The sequence below is a fragment of the Pongo abelii genome, chromosome 15 (genome assembly GCF_028885655.2).
Source record: "Pongo abelii isolate AG06213 chromosome 15, NHGRI_mPonAbe1-v2.0_pri, whole genome shotgun sequence".
Taxonomy (NCBI): Eukaryota; Metazoa; Chordata; class Mammalia; order Primates; family Hominidae; genus Pongo; species Pongo abelii.
The window spans coordinates 3,704,888-3,721,121 of NC_072000.2; positions in this window are offsets into that span (position 1 = coordinate 3,704,888).

A 16,234-nucleotide genomic window follows, 5' to 3' on the forward strand; every position below is an offset into this window, starting at 1 on the left:
AAAACCAGCTCCTGGATTCATTAATTTTTTGAAGGGTTTTTTGTGTCTCTATTTCCTTTAGTTCTGCTCTGATTTTAGTTATTTCTTGCCTTCTGCTAACTTTTGAATGTGTTTGCTCTTGCTTTTCTAGCTCTTTTAAATCTGATGTTAGGGTGTCAATTTTGGATCTTTTCTGCTTCATCCTGTGGGCATTTAGTGCTATAAATTTACCTCTACACAGCTTTAAATGTGTCCCACAGATTCTGGTATGTTGTGTCTTTGTTGCCATTGGTTTCAAAGAACATCTCTATTTCTGCCTTCATTTCATTATGTACCCAGTAGTCACTCAGGAGCAGGTTGTTCTGTTTCCATGTAGTTGAGCAGTTTTGAGTGAGTTTCTTCATCCTGAGTTCTAGTTTGATTGCACTGTGGTCTGAGAGACAGTTTGTTATGATTTCTGTTCTTTTACATTTGCTGAGGAGAGCTTTACTTCCAACTATGTGGTCAATTTTCGAATAGGTTTGGTGCTGAAAAAAATGTATACTCTGCTGATTTAGAGTGGAGAGTTCTGTAGATGTCTATTAGGTCCACTTGGTGCAGAGCTGAGTTCAATTCCTGGGTATCCTTGTTATCTTTCTGTCTCGTTGATCTGTCTAATGTTGACAGCGGGGTGTTAAAGTCTCCCATTATTACTGTGTGGGAGTCTAAGTCTCTTTGTAGGTCACTCAGGACTTGCTTTATGAATCTGGGTGCTCCTGTATTGGTTGCATATATATTTAGGATAGTTAGCTCTTCTTGTTGAATTGATCCGTTTACCATTATGTAATGGCCTTCTTTGTCTCTTTTGATCTATGTTGGTTTAAAGTCTGTTTTATCAGAGACTAGGATTGCAACCCCTGCCTTTTCTTGTTTTCCATTTGCTTGGTAGATCTTCCTCCATCCTTTTATTTTGAGCTTATCTGTGTCTCTGCACGTGAGATGGGTTTCCTGAATACAGCATAATGATGGGTCTGCACTTTTTATCCAATTTGCCAGTCTGTGTCTTTTAATTGGAGAATTTAGTCCGTTTATATTAAAAGTTAATATTGTTATGTGTGAATTTGATCCTGTCATTATGATGTTAGCTGGTTATTGTGCTCGTTAGTTGATGCAGTGTCTTCCTAGCCTCGATGGTCTCTACAATTTGGCATGATTTTGCAGTTGCTGGTACCAGTTGTTCCTTTCCATGTTTAGTGCTTCCTTCAAGATCTCTTTAAGGCAGGTCTGGTGGTGACAAAATCTCTCAGCATTTACTTGTCTGTAAAGTATTTTGTTTCTCCTTCACTTATGAAGCTTAGTTTGGCTGGATATGACATTCTGGGTCCAAATTCGTTTCTTTAAGAATGTTGAATATTGGCCCCCACTCTCTTCTGGCTTGTAGAGTTTCTGCTGAGAGAGCCACTGTTAGTCTAATGGACTACCCTTGGTGCATAACCCGACCTTTCTGTCTGGCTGTCCTTAATATTTTTTCCTTCATTTCAACTTTGGTGAATCTGACAATTATGTGTCTTGGAGTTGCTCTTCTCGAGGAGTATCTTTGTGGTGTTCTCTGTATTTCCTGAATCAGAATGTTGGCCTGCCTTGCTAGATTGGGGAAGTTCTCTTGGATAATATCCTGCAGAGTGTTTTCCAACTTGGTTCCATTCTTCCTGTCACTTTCAGGTACACCAATCAGACGTAGATTTGGTCTTTCCACATAGTCCCATATTTCTTGGAGGGTTTGTTCGTTTGTTTTTATTCTTTTTTCTCTAAACTTCCCTTCTCGCTTCATTTCATTCATTTCATCTTCCATCACTGATACTCTTTCTTCCAGTTGATTGCATTGGCTCCTGGGACTTCTGCACTCTTCACGTAGTTCTCAAGCCTTGGATTTCAGCTCCATCAGCTCCTTTAAGCACTTCTCTGTATTGTTTTTTCTAGTTATACATTCGTCTAATTTTTTTTCAAAGTTTTTTAACTTCTTTGCCTTTGGTTTGAATTTCCTCCTGTAGCTCGGAGTAGTTTGATCATCTGAAGACTTCTCTCAACTCGTCAAAATCATTCTCCCTCCAGCTTTGCTCCGTTGTTGATGAGGAACTGCATTCCTTTGGAGTAGGAGAGGCAATCTGCTTTTTAGAGTTTCCAGTTTTTCTGCTCTCTTTTTACCCCATCTTTGTGGTTTTATCTCCTTTTTGTCTTTGATGATGGTGATGTACAGATGGGTTTTTGGTGTGGATGTCCTTTCTGTTTGTTAGTTTCCTTCTAACAGACAGGACCCTCAGCTGCAGATCTGTTGGAGTTTGCTAGAGGTCCACTCCAGACGCTGTTTGCCTTTGTAACATCAGCGGTGGCTGCAGAACAGCAGATTTTCATGAACCACAAATGCCGCTGTCTGATCATTCCTCTGGAAGTTTTGACTCAGAGGAGTACCCGGCCGTGTGAGGTATCAGTCTGCCCCTACTGGGGGGTGCCTCCCACTTAGGCTGCTTGGAGTTCAGGGTTCAGGGTTCCACTTAAGGAGACAGTCTGCCCGTTCTCAGATCTCCAGCTGTGTGCTGGGAGAATGATTGCTCTCTTCAATGCTGTCAGACAGGGACATTTAAGTCTGCAGAGGTTACTGCTGTCTTTTTGTTTGTCTGTGCCCTGCCCCCATAGGTGGAGCCTATAGAGGCACGCAGGCCTCCTTGAGCTGTGCTGGGCTCCACCCAGTTCGAAGTTCCCGGCTGCTTTGTTTACCTACGCAAGCCTGGACAATGGCGGCGCCCCTCCCAAAGCCTCGCTGCCGACTTGCAGTTTGATCTCAAACTGCTGTGCTAGCAATCAGTGAGACTCCGTGGGTGTAGGACCCTCCGAGCCAGGTGCGGGATATAATCTCCTGGTTTGCCGTTTTTTAAGCCCGTCGGAAAAGTGCAGTATTTGAGTGGGAGTGACCCGATTTTCCAGGTCCATCTGTCACTCCTTTCTTTGACTAGTAAAGGGAAATCCCTGACCCCTTGCACTTCCCGAGTGAGGCAATGCCTAGCCCTGCTTCGGCTTGCACGCGGTGCGCTACACTCACTCTCCTGTGCCCACTGTCTGGCACTCCCTAGTGAGATGAACCCGGTACATCAGATGGAAATTCAGAAATCACCCATCTGCTGCGTCAGTCACGCTGGGAGATGTAGACTGCAGCTGTTCCTATTTGGCTATCTTGGCTGTGCCCACTCTCTAGAATTTTTAAATTATATTTACAATTGTTTTTTCTATAGTTCACTGTATAAAGTATTTGGTTTTTTTAAAAAAGCAAAATCATCGTTATGTGTGACTCTTGATAGGCCACAGAACAAGTGAATGAGCATGAGTGAGACCACTTTCTTAGATGTCTGTAAGTAGCAGGGCCATGGTAGACCTGGTCAGCGGATGCACTTTAGCAGATGAAACTTCTAGTTTACCTGAATATTTATCCTTGACAAGGTAGGGCTGAGCCTACACTTGCTTTGGATCTTTCTAGTACAAGAAATATTCACAGAAATTGTATCTAGATACCTTTTGTTTGGAAAATCCTGTTCAGAATCATAGTGTAATCTTTGGGACTCATGTCATGCTCATTTGACTTCTTCCCATATTTTTTATGTTTCTTTTGGTAAAACTATAATGGTTTTCATTTTTTACTTAATATCACACAATTAAACTGTCCATATTTGAGCTTTATTGTAGCTTATCAGTGATAAAAAACAGGTAGTAATTGCCATTGTTTGCTTGTTTGTTTTCTTAATAAGGCCTGAAAACAGCCATTCCTTATTAAGAAAGTGTGCAATGTAACATATTTGCTAGAGTTACATGGATTATATATTTTTTAAAGGGAAAAATTTGAGAGTAACATGGATTACCACCAGGATTATTATTACAGTAGTTGCTCAGATTTGGTTAAGGAAGACCAATCAAAGTACAGTGAAAGGATTATTATCTCTCTGCTAAGATTAAGATATTGTTTTAAAGATCTCAGCCCCAATAATTCCACATCATCTGAAAACAAGTGTTTGTGATCATGTGTAAGCCGGAAATTGTTCCAAGTAAGTGAAGATATTTTATTTTTGTGAAAGGCAGTATCAATGGAAGATTATTTGTTTTATACCAGTGGCTAGGATGGTGGAATTGGGGTTATTTCTACAGTTATTCTTTGATGATTACTAAACTGCTAAGAAATGCCCCATATGATTTGTATCTAGGAAAGAAAAAAATCAGTATCATACTGTTGTCATCTGTCAGAAATGTTCATTTTATTCTGAATTAAACGTGGCTTTTGAAGTTACCTTGAATTCCTGGTGACCACATGTTTTTATCTGGAAAACCTGGGGAAAGTTGTCTGTCCCATCTACCCTGCTGTTTTCTTTTTTCTCGGTTGGAACTGCTGTTTAGATGATGCTTTTACTATGCAGGAGAGAGTTTTTGTTAAGGATATATTTGAAGATTGGGTTTTCCGTAATGTCTTTCATTCTTTGACTTTGGAAAAGTGTACAGTAGATTTTCATGATCATTGCATACTTCTTGTCATTGAAATGTATTTTTATATTTTTAAATGCATTCATTTTACACTTGTGACTTTATTATTGACTTTAAGAGGCAGAAATAAAAAAATAAAATTAAAAAAAAAGAAAATGAATGCGATCCACACACCTGCGTGTGTGAGACTGTCACAGCAACAGCGACACCCACAAGCATTGCCGCCTTCACGGAGAGGGCATGGAAAACTCAAGACTATCATGGATGTTCAGTTCTACACTCCACCCTTCCAATGTGGTTTCTCCTTGAAATCGTGTGTGAGCCCAGAGAGAAACTTCCAGTTTCCGTAGAATTCTGGAGAACTCAGAGAGACAGCCCTGGAAGCCCCCCTTTCCTGGCCGATGTGGCCCCACCTTCACCTACCACACATGGCCCTGTGTCTGTGGTCTCTGGCTTCAGAGGGCGGGTTATCCAGGGCCCTTGGGTACTCATGCATATTCGTGAAGGGGTGAAGCTGGTGGGTCTTTATAAGTGCCACTGGCGAGGTCGGACTCTTGACTGGACCTGCGCGCAGCACAAAGGCCAACTGAGGTGCACGGGAGCTGCCGGCCACTCTCTGCCCTCGTCTCTCTGTGCAATTCCGGCCAGGTGCCCCCGCGATGGCTCTCCCGACACCTTCTGACAGCCCCTTCCCCTCGGAAGCCTGAGGACGAGGACGGAAAAGGGACTCGTTTGTAACCTGAACGAAAAAGATGCCCTGCCAGTGTGCCTTGGTGGAACCCTTACCTGAACTGGCCAGAGAGACCTGCCTTTTAGAGTCCAGGATTCAGATTTCGTGTCAGAATCGAAGGTTCAGGCATCCAGGCCAGGGTGGCAGGGAACCCACGCACGCAGACGGCCTGTGCAATGCGGTCCACTAGGGTGCCACGCTCCCTCCTTGGTCGCCTTCATCCCCACCAGGGCATGGGGTACAGGGGGTTTTCTTTAGCCAGGCAGCAAGGTTCACCCATCTGCTGCAGCCCAGCGAGGCTTCCCAGGCAGAAGGAATCTCCCAACCTGCCATGGAACACAGGGATTTTGGGTTTGCTGTCCTGGCTCCTTCAGAAATGGTGCCGACCCACCCTCAGACACCTGGGTGACCTCAGCACCCAAACAGATGGCAGGGGGACCAGGATCCACACTACGGTGGCCTTCTGGGTATGGGCTCAATGGGACAGCTTGGGCCGCTCACGTTGTCAAACAGATGGCAGGGGGACCAGGACCCACAGCAAGGCTGCCTTCTGGGTACCTGCTCAGTGGGACAACTTGAGCCGCTCAGGCTGAGTCACAGGAGCAAGGTGTGCTTGCACCTCACACGTCCCACATGAGTCCGTATTGGGGCTCGGGCCAGGGTCTCCAATTCACCAGGGCATGTGGGGATGCAAAGCCGAGGCACATCTACCTCAGCAGCTCACGCCCATGGAGGCCTCTGCATGTCAGAAACAGATGTAAGCCTCCCAGTCACCCTCCCAACCGCTCCAGGAGCTGGAGCGTTCATCTGCACTCGCATCCACCCTGCTATATGAACTCCTGACGATCCCAGAAATTCAGCAAAAGGCACATCCTTTCCTAGCAATGGAGCCACTGGGGGAGTTGAAGGACGTGGAAGAGTCCAATTTTCTGGAACCACTCCTCAGCCAGGAAGAACACAAGGCTCAGTTGGAGGAGCTTTAGGACACAGCCTTGGGAAAGGATGGGGACAGCGGGGTGGCCCTTCTTTCGTGGTGAACCTCTGGCTCGGTATGGAGACCTGTGTCTTCCCTTCCAGCTGACCTGTCTAGGATTCCTGAGTTCAGGTCCGGCAAGAGGCTCCACAGAAAGGAGGTCTGTCATTCTTCTCTGAACATCTCAGGGATTTCAGAGCCAGCACACGTACTCAGAGATGGGCCATCCACTGCCCATGCGTGGGACCGCGGGCAGCCGGCTAGAGTTTGGGACCAGCCCAGGCAGGGATCTCATCCCTTCCCCAGCCCCCCTACGCCTTGTACCCACCCCGCCCCCGCGTTCTTCAGTGGTGTAGGCGGAGACCTCTACCCCGGGAAACACCGGCCGGGACAGTGGCCAGGCCTCCTCTCTTTTCCGCGGCTCAACTCCACTGCCTCCCCACTCCACCATCACTCGCGCAACCGTGCCCTGCCATAATCCCTGGCATCACGTGGAGTGCCTATCAACTAAATGTAGACAACGAGATCTCTCACAAACTGTGGTTCTGCTCTTTCTAGGCGGGAGGGAAGCCAGGCAGAGATGGGGAAAGGAACGGAGACAAAGTGAGAGGGAGTGACAGAGGGAGGAAAGGACGGATGAACGGAGGGACCTTGGAAGGTGTGGAGGGAGGAAGGGAAAGAAAAAGAGAAGAATGGAGGGAGGGAAGGAGGGAGAAATGGAGGTATGGATGGAGGGAGAGAGGGAAGGAGAGAAGAACAGAGGGAGGGAGAGAGGGAGAGAAGGAAGAATAGAGGGAAGGATGGACAGAGGGAGAAAAGGAGCAAGAAACAGAGAAAGGAAGGAAAAGAAAGAAGGTGTCTTCGGCCTCCAGGACCAGCAAGACCTAGAATTCTGGGAAAATGTTGGGTGCCCAGTGCAGGCTGAGTGCTCGGCCAAAGGCCGTGTAGGCCGACGGTGCCCTCACCAGCCCTCGGGATTGTCAGCCTGGGTTACTTCATCTGGGAGCGATTCAGACGACTTCTACCTCCCAAGGAATGAGCGAATTCCCCAAAGAGTAGAGCCGGGACTCCAATGGTTGTCTGTTTTTCATCCACGTGTTTCACAGATGGCATATCCCCACGCTAAGCCTGCAACAGAGCACGAGGCAGATACTCCCATCCACAGAGGAGTCACACTCAAGCCGAGTGAACCATGATTCTGGATTCCACGTTCCTTTGCCCTCTGCAAGGTGGCCTGTTGCTCACTGGTCTCTGGCCCCCGAAAGCATGACCCTGTGGACTGTTTGTTTCCCGAGCTCTGTGGGGACACAGAAACCTCCAGAGAAACGTGGAAAAGCGGCATTGTGTCTTCGCTCTCCTTTGCAGTTTCCAAACAGGCCATTTTGGAGACTCCCCATGTTGCAGGAAACAGGAATGCATCATCAGGCTGTGATGCCTCAGTCCCCTGCCCTGGCCCCAGGCCCACCAGGAGGCATCCCTTTTGCTGACACTCCAGGCCTTCCCCCTTCTCACGAGCTCCCGAGCTTCCAACACATTGCGCTGGCTCAGGACTGGGTGTGCTCGGAGGTGTCAGGGCCCAGGGCCCACAGTTCTGGGATCCCCTCCAGTCCTCTGCCGTACCGCGGAAAAATTGTTTTGGATCCCTCGCTGCCCCTCCTGCAAGGCCCCCTCTTTCCCCACACACCCAGAGCCACCAGGGCTGCCCAGAGGCGAACAGCTTGCCCAGCCCTTTTTCTCACAACGCCCACACCATGGTCGCTTGTCCCGACGAGTACCCGCCCATGGCCAACGGGAAAGGAAGGCCCTGATTTGCCCCACGCTTGCACTAGAGCCCCAGCAGCCTGATCCCGGGAAAGAGGGGCTGACGGACATCCAGACACACCACACCAACACCACGAGCAAACCCACCCTGACACACACACAGATACACACGGGTGCACACACACAGGCACACAAGCACACACACGGACACACACACAAGGACATACAGGCAAAGACACAGACACAGCCTGAAAGAGAGCCAGGGAGACTGGGATGGAGAGATAGAAATGTAGGGAGAGAGAGAAAGGTGGAGGAGGAGAGAGACAGAAGGTGACAGAAGAGCGAGAGGTGGAGGGGGAAATAGAGAAAGGGAGACGGCGAGGGAGTTGTAGAGCAAGAGAGACAGAGCCTTGGAGAAGGAGGCTCTGCTCAGGTAGACAGGGCAACTTTGAGCAGGCCGGGGTGAGGTGGAGGGTGCTTGGGCCAGGCTAGAACAGGAGGTCAGGACCGCCCAATTGGGAAAACCAATGGAGCCCTGAGACATGTTTTTTTTTTTTTTTTCTTGGATTGGTTGGTTGGTTTGGGGGTGCGTTTCATAGGGTCCTTCTGTCTCCTAGGTGTGGTGGTTCCTGAGGTTTGTAGAGTGCACCCATCCATCAGGTGGAAGCCGTGGCACCAAGCATGTCCACGGGGCCAGGCCTGGTTCTCTCTTGTGTCCTCAGGACTTGAGTTTACACGAAGTCAGTGGCAATGGGAAACAGGGTGCACAGGGACGGATTTATTCATGGCTGGCTAAAACAATGTCCTTCCCCCGGGGAAAGCAGCCCACGTGTTCTGGAGCGGAGGTCTTGGCTGGCGACTGTGGGACCTGCTGCCCCAGCTTGGACAGTTGCAGTGGCACTTGATGAATGAATTGAATTGCCTGGGGTCCAGGGAGTGGGAAGACACCCCGGAGGGCAGGAAACCCTAGCCTGCGCCTTTGAGGTCTAGTACCTGCCACAGCGCCCCAGCTGGAGCCAGGATTCTGGTGGGGCTGCAGCCAGGCAGAAGAGGTGGGATGCTGCCGCCTGGCGGTATTGCAGCTGCGGACCCCCACGAGGAGGTTTCATTTCGACATAAATGTTTTTCTTTCTTCAGCTGATATGTATCCTTAATTTTAGATTAGTGGTAACTCCACAAATTTAGAGGTACAAAATATGATTGCCCACACCTTATAATCGCATTACCACCTCCCATTACCATCACCATTCCCCCTCCTCACCATCATCAACCCGTAGACTAGGTCTCGCCATGTTGCCCAGGCTGGCCTCAAACTCCCGGGCTTAAGTCATATGCCTGCCTCGGCCTCTCAAAGTGCTGGGATCAGCGGTGTGAGTCACCATGCCCAGCCAACCACCACCAAGTTTTGATTCAGCAGCACTGGGTCGTGAAGCTAAGGATCCACAAATTTAGAAAAGTTTTTAAATATCATAACGTTTCTGTGAGGAAATAGTATTTGTTATTACATTTTTAGACTCTTTTATAATGTTCTTTTTTTTTTTTCCACCGAACACAGTACTAAGTAGTAATTGGAAAATCACAGCAAAAGTCATATTACTTTTTCTAATACAGTGTCCTTGGCTGTTCTCTAAGCTAAACCTGATCACCTACATTGAGAAAAAGAAAAAGCCCCAGAGTGTGAGGAGACAGGAGATAGTAGCCAAACATCCAAAGAGGTGGGAGTGAATAAGGCAGACGACACAGATGAGATGTCCAAAGGTCAAGGAGAAAGCCAGATCTTAAAGTGTGGTTTGCGAAGCTATACTCCAATGGAAATATTTTCTGAGAAGCCCTGGTTTTTTCTCTTGCTTTTATTAGACACAGACATCTTCTGCCCCATGCTCTTCAGTTTTCTAGGACTGGACTTCCCCTTCAACGATCATTCATGTAAGTTACAAAGAAAATCAAACCCTTTGCATGGCTTGCAAGGGACTGGAGGACCCGGCTGCTTGCTCTTTTATTGCTTTTGAGGACATGGGACGGTCTGTGATTTTTAAGGAACTCTATGTTAAACATTTTCTAATTTCCATTTTGACTCTTGTCTAAAATGTGTGAGAATAGTGGAGATATTGGGATTTGGTTTAGAAATCGCAGAAACACCACATTCAGATGTCGTATGTTTTCTGCTTTATAATTTCATATCCTGTGAAGGTTTCAAATGTGATTCTACAGAAATTCATACTCAATAATTTTATCAGAACACTAAGCCTCTGCCCCATATAATAAAACCTAATGTTATTTTACTTCAAAATTTTAAGTTTTTGGTATGTATTGACGCTAAAGCTGTAAACAGTCTGTGCCATAATTCCTAAACTGTAATATGGTTTAATGTATCTACTTTTTACATTTAAAACATGTACTTTGCCATTGAGTAACTTAGAATATTGCTGAGCATGTATTAAATACCCATTTGTTTCCTGATTTTTTAATAGTTATCATTTTATAATTTTCTCTTGTTTAGTTTGCAGCTTACTAGGATTTTGTCATTGATATGTATGTGTGTATATATATATATATATATATATATATACACACAAGTATATATGTAACAACATATGTAATTGATATATATCTATATGTTTTATATGTGTGTATATACACACTTTTGTGAATATATGCATGTGTACATAACATTAATTTTTTGACCAATAAAAACTGCATAATTATGCATTGTCTACATAATAATTTGATAGATATATATTGTAAAATGTTTAATACAATTAAGTTGATGAACATTTATATCACCTCACACGGTTATGATTTTGTAGTGAGAGCATTTGAGGTCTCCTATTGTTGTAGCAAATTTTAAGCATACAAAACACTGTTATTAACTACATTTTAAAGCTATACATTAGACCCCCAAAACTTATTTATCTTATAACTGAAAGTTTGTACTCTTTGAACACTTTATCATTTTTTCTACCTCCAGACCTGGTCATTACCATTGTACTCTCTGCTTCTGTGAGTTCAGGCTTTTTAAATTCTCAATTTAAGTGAGAACATACAGTGTTTGTTTTTCTGTGCCCAGCTTATTTTGCATAGCATAATGTACCCAGATCCATTCATGTTGTTGAAATAGCAGAATTTCATTCTTTTTTATGGGTGAATAATATTCAGTTGTCTATTTTACCACATTTTCCTTATCCATTCAGCATCTACAGATAAGTCATTTTTTTAAAAAAGTACTCTTGACAGTTGTGAATAACGCTGCATTGAATACAGGGGTGCAGATTATTTTTGAGATGCTGATTTTATTTTGTTTACAGACAGAAGTGGAATTTGGGGATTGTACGATAGTTCAATTTTTTTTAAATAACCTGCATACTAATTTTCATAATGACTCTTCCAGTTTACAACTCATTAAGACTGTACAGAAATATTTTGTCACATCCTTGTTAACACTTGTCATATATCTTTTTTTTGATATTAGCCATTCCAACTGCTGTAAAGTGGTATCTTTTCATTTGCAATTTTCTCATGAATGGTAATGTTTAGCATCTTTCTACACACCTGTTGGATATTTGAATATGTTTGTAAAAAATATTTAGTCTTGGTCATTGGAGCCAAGATGGCCAAATAGGAATAGCTCCAGTATACAAATCCCAGCTTGAGTGACGCAGAAGATGGGTGATTTCTGCATTTCCAACTAAGGTACCAGGTTCATCTCACTAGGGAGTGCCAGTCAGTGGGTACCAGACAGTGGGTACAGCACACCAAGCATAAGCTAAAGCAGGGCGAGGCATCACCTCACTGGGGAACTGCAAGGGGTCAGGGAATTCCCTTTCCTAGTCAAAGAAAGGGGTGACAGATGACACCTGGAAAATCGGGTCATTCCCACCCTAATACTGCGTTTTTCCAATGGGCTTCACAAACAGCACACCAGGAGATTATATCCTGCACCTGGCTCAGAGGTTCTTATGCCCATGGAACCTCGCTCATTGCTAGCACAGCAGTCTGAGATCAAACTGCAAGGTGGCAGTGAGGCTGGGGAAGGTGCGCCTGCCATTGCTCAGGCTTCAGTATGTAAACAAAGTGGCTGGGAAGCTCGAACTCGGTGGAGCCCATCACAGCTCAAGGAGGTCTTCCTGCTTCTGTATGCTCCCCCTCTGGAGGCAGGGCACAGACAAACAAAAGACAGCAATAACCTCTACAGATATAAATGTCCTTGTCCCACAGCTTCGAAGAAAGTAGTGGTTCTCCCAGCATGCAGCTGGTGATCTGAGAATGGGAAGACTGCCTCCTCAAGTGGGTCCCTGAACCCCGAGTAGCCTAACTAGGAGGCACCCCCCCAGTAGGGTTGGACTGAAACCTCACAAGGCTGGGTATTCCTCTGAGACAAAACTTCCAGAGGAACGATCAGGCAGCAGCATTTTTGTTTCAATAATATCCGCTGTTCTGCAAATACTGCTGCCGATACCCAGGCAAACAAGATCTGGAGTGGACGTCTAGCAAACTCCAACAGACCTGCAGCTGAGGGTCCTGACTGTTAGAAGGAAAACTAACAAACAGAAAGGACATCCACCCCAAAAACCAATCTGTACATCACCACCATCAAAGACCAAAGGTAGATAAAACCACAAAGATGGGGAAAAACAGAGCAGAAAAACCAGAAACTCTAAAAATCGTAGCACCTCTCCTCCTCCAAAGGAACGCAGCTCTTCACCAGCAATGGAACAAAGTTAGATAGAGAATGACTTTGATGAGTTGAGAGAGGAAGACTTCAGAAGATCAAACTACTCCAAGGTAAAGGAGGAAGTTCAAACCAACAGCAAAGAACTTAAAAACCTTGAAAATAATTAGACAAATGGATAACTAGAATAATCAATGCAGAGAAGTCCTTAAAGGACCTGATGGAGCTGAAAATCATGACACCAGAACTACGTGATGAATAAACAAGCCTCAGTAACCAACGCGATCAACTGGAAGAAATGGTATCAGCGATGGAAGATGAAATGAATGGAATGAAGTGTGAAGAGAAGTTTAGAGAAAAAAGAATAAAAAGAAACGAACAAAGCCTCCAAGAAATACGGGACTATGTGTAAAGACCAAATCTACGTCTAATTGGTGGACTTGAAAGTGACGGGGAGAATTGAACCAAGTTGCAAAACAATCAGCAGGATATTATCAAGGAGAACTTCACAAATCAAGCAAGGCAGGCCAACATTCAAATTCAGGAAATACAGAGAACACCATAAAGATACTCCTCGAGAAGAGCAACTCTAAGACACAACATTGTCAGATTCACCAAAGTTGAAATGAAGGAAAAAAATGTTAAGGGCAGCCGGAGAGAAAGGTCGGGTTACCCACAAGGGGAAGCCCATCAGACTAACAGCAGATCTCTTAGCAGAAACTCTACAAGGAAGAAGGGAGTGGAGGCCAATTTGCAACATTCTTAAAGAAAAGAATTTGGACACAGAATGTCATATCCAGCCAAACTAAGCTTCTTAAGTGAAGGAGAAATAAATTCCTTTACAGACAAGCAAATGCTGAGAGATTTTGTCACCATCAGTAATGCCCTAAAGCAGTTCCTGAAGGAAGCACTAAACATGGAAAGGAACAACTGGTAACAGTCACTGCAAAAACTTGCCAAATTGTAAAGACCATTGAGGCTAGGAAGAAACTGCATCAAGTAACGAGCAAAATAACCAGCTAACATCATAATGATAGGATAAAATTCACACTTAAAAATACTAACATTAAAATTAAATGGGCTAAATTCTCGAATTAAAAGGCACAGACTGGCAAATTGGAAAAGAGTGAAGACACATCAGTGTGCTGTATTCAGGAAACACATCTCACGTGCAGAGACACACATAGGCTCAAAATAAAGAGATGGAGGAAGATCAACCAAACAAATGGAAAAAAAAAGGCAGGGGTTGCAATCCTAGTCTCTGATAAAACAGACTTTAAACCAACAAAGATCAAAAGAGACAAAGAAGGCCATTACATAATGGTAAAGGGATCAATTCAACAAGAAGAGCTAACTATCCTAAATATATATGCACCCAATACAGGAGCACCCAGATTCATAAAGTAAGTCTTTAGTGACCTACAAAGAGACTTAGACTCCCACACAGAAATAATGGGAGAGTTTAACACCCCATTGTCAACATTAGACAGATCAACGAGACAGAAAGTTAACAAAGATACCCAGGATTTAAACTCAGCTCTGCACCAAGCGGACCTAATAGGCAACTACAGAACTCGCCTCCACAAATGAATAGAATATACCTTATTTCCAGCACCACACCACACATATTCCAAAATTGACCACTTACTTGGAAGTAAAGCACTCCTCAGCAAATGTAAAAGAACAGAAATCATAATAAACTGTCTCCCAGACCACAGTGCAATCAAACTAGGACTCAGGATGAAGAAACTCACTCAAAACGACTCAACTACATGGAAACTGAACAACCTGCTCCTGAATGACTACTGGGTACATAACGAAATGAAGGCAGAAATAAAGATGTTCTTTGAAACAAATGAGAACAAAGACACAACATACTGAAATATCTGGGACACATTCAAAGCAGTGTGTAGAGGGAAATTTATAGCACTAAATGCCCATAAGAGAAAGCAGGAAAGATCCAAAACAGACACCCTAACATCCCAATTAAAAGAACTAGAGAAGCAAGAGCAAGCACATTCAGAAGCCGGTAGAAGGCAAGAAATAACTAAAATCAGAGCAGAACTGAAGGAAATAGAGACACAAAAACCCTTCAAAAAATCAATGAATCCAGGAGCTGGTTTTGTGAAAAGATCAACAAAATTGATAGACCACTAGCAAGACTAATAAAGAAGAAAAGACAGAAGAATCAAATAGAAGCAAAAAAAAAAAAAAATGACAAAGGGGATATCACCACGGATCCCACAGAAATACCAACTACCATAAGAGAATACTGTAAACACCTCTATATAGATAAACTAGAAAATGTAGAAGAAATGGATAAATTCCTTGACACATACACCGTCCCAAGACTAAACCAGGAAGAGGTTGAATCACTGAATAGACCAATAACAGATTCTGAAGTTGAGGCAATAATTAATAGCTTACCAACCAAAAAAAGTCCAGGACCAGATGGATTCACAGCCGAATTCTACCAGAGGTACAAGGAGGAGCTGGTACCATTCCTTCTGAAACTATTCCAATCAATAGAAAAAGAGGAAATCCTCCCTAACTCATTTTATGAGGCCAGCATCATCCTGATACCAAAGCCGGACAGAGACACAACCAAAAAAGAGAATTTTAGACCAATATCCTTGATTAACATTGATGTAAAAATTCTCAATAAAATACTGGCAAACCGAATCCAGTAGCACATCAAAAACTTACCCACCATGATCAAGTGGGATTCATACTTGGGGATACAAGGCTGGTTCAACATAAGAAAATCAATAAATGTAACCTAGCATATAAACAGAACCAAAGACAAAAACCACATGATTAACTCAATAGATGCAGAAAAGACCTTTGACAAAATTCAACATTTCATGCTAAAAACTCTTAATAAATTAGGTATTGATGGGACGTATCTCAAAATAATAAGAGCTATCTATGACAAACCCACAGCCAATATCATACTCAGTGGACAAAAACTGGAAGCATTCCCTTTGAAAACTGACACAAGACAGGGATGCCCTCTCTCACCACTCCTATTCAACATAGTGTTGGAAGTTCTGGCCTGGGCAATTAGGCAGAAGAAGGGAATAAAAGGCATTCAATTAGGAAAAGAGGAAGTCACACTGTCCCTGTTTGCGATGACACGACTGTATATCCAGAAATCCCCATCATCTCAGCCCAAAACCTCCTTAAGCTGATAAGCAACTTCAGCAAAGTCTCAGAATACAAAATCGATGTGCAAAAATCACAAGCATTCTTATACACCAATAACAGACAAACAGAGAGACAAATCATGAGTGAACTCCCATTCACAATTGCTTCAAAGAGAATAAAATACCTAGGAATCCAACTTACAAGAGATGGGAAGGACCTCTTCAAGGAGAACTACAAACCACTGCTCAATGAAATAAAAGAGGATACAAACAAATGGAAGAACATTCCATGCTCATGGGTAGGAAGAATAAATATTGTGAAAATTGCCATACTGCCCAAGATAATTTATAGATTCAATGCCATCCCCTTCAAGCTAACAATGACTTTCTTCATAGAATTGAAAAAACTACTTTAAAGTTCATATGGAATGAAAAAAGAGCCCGCCATCACCAAGTCAATCCTAAGCCAAAAGAAC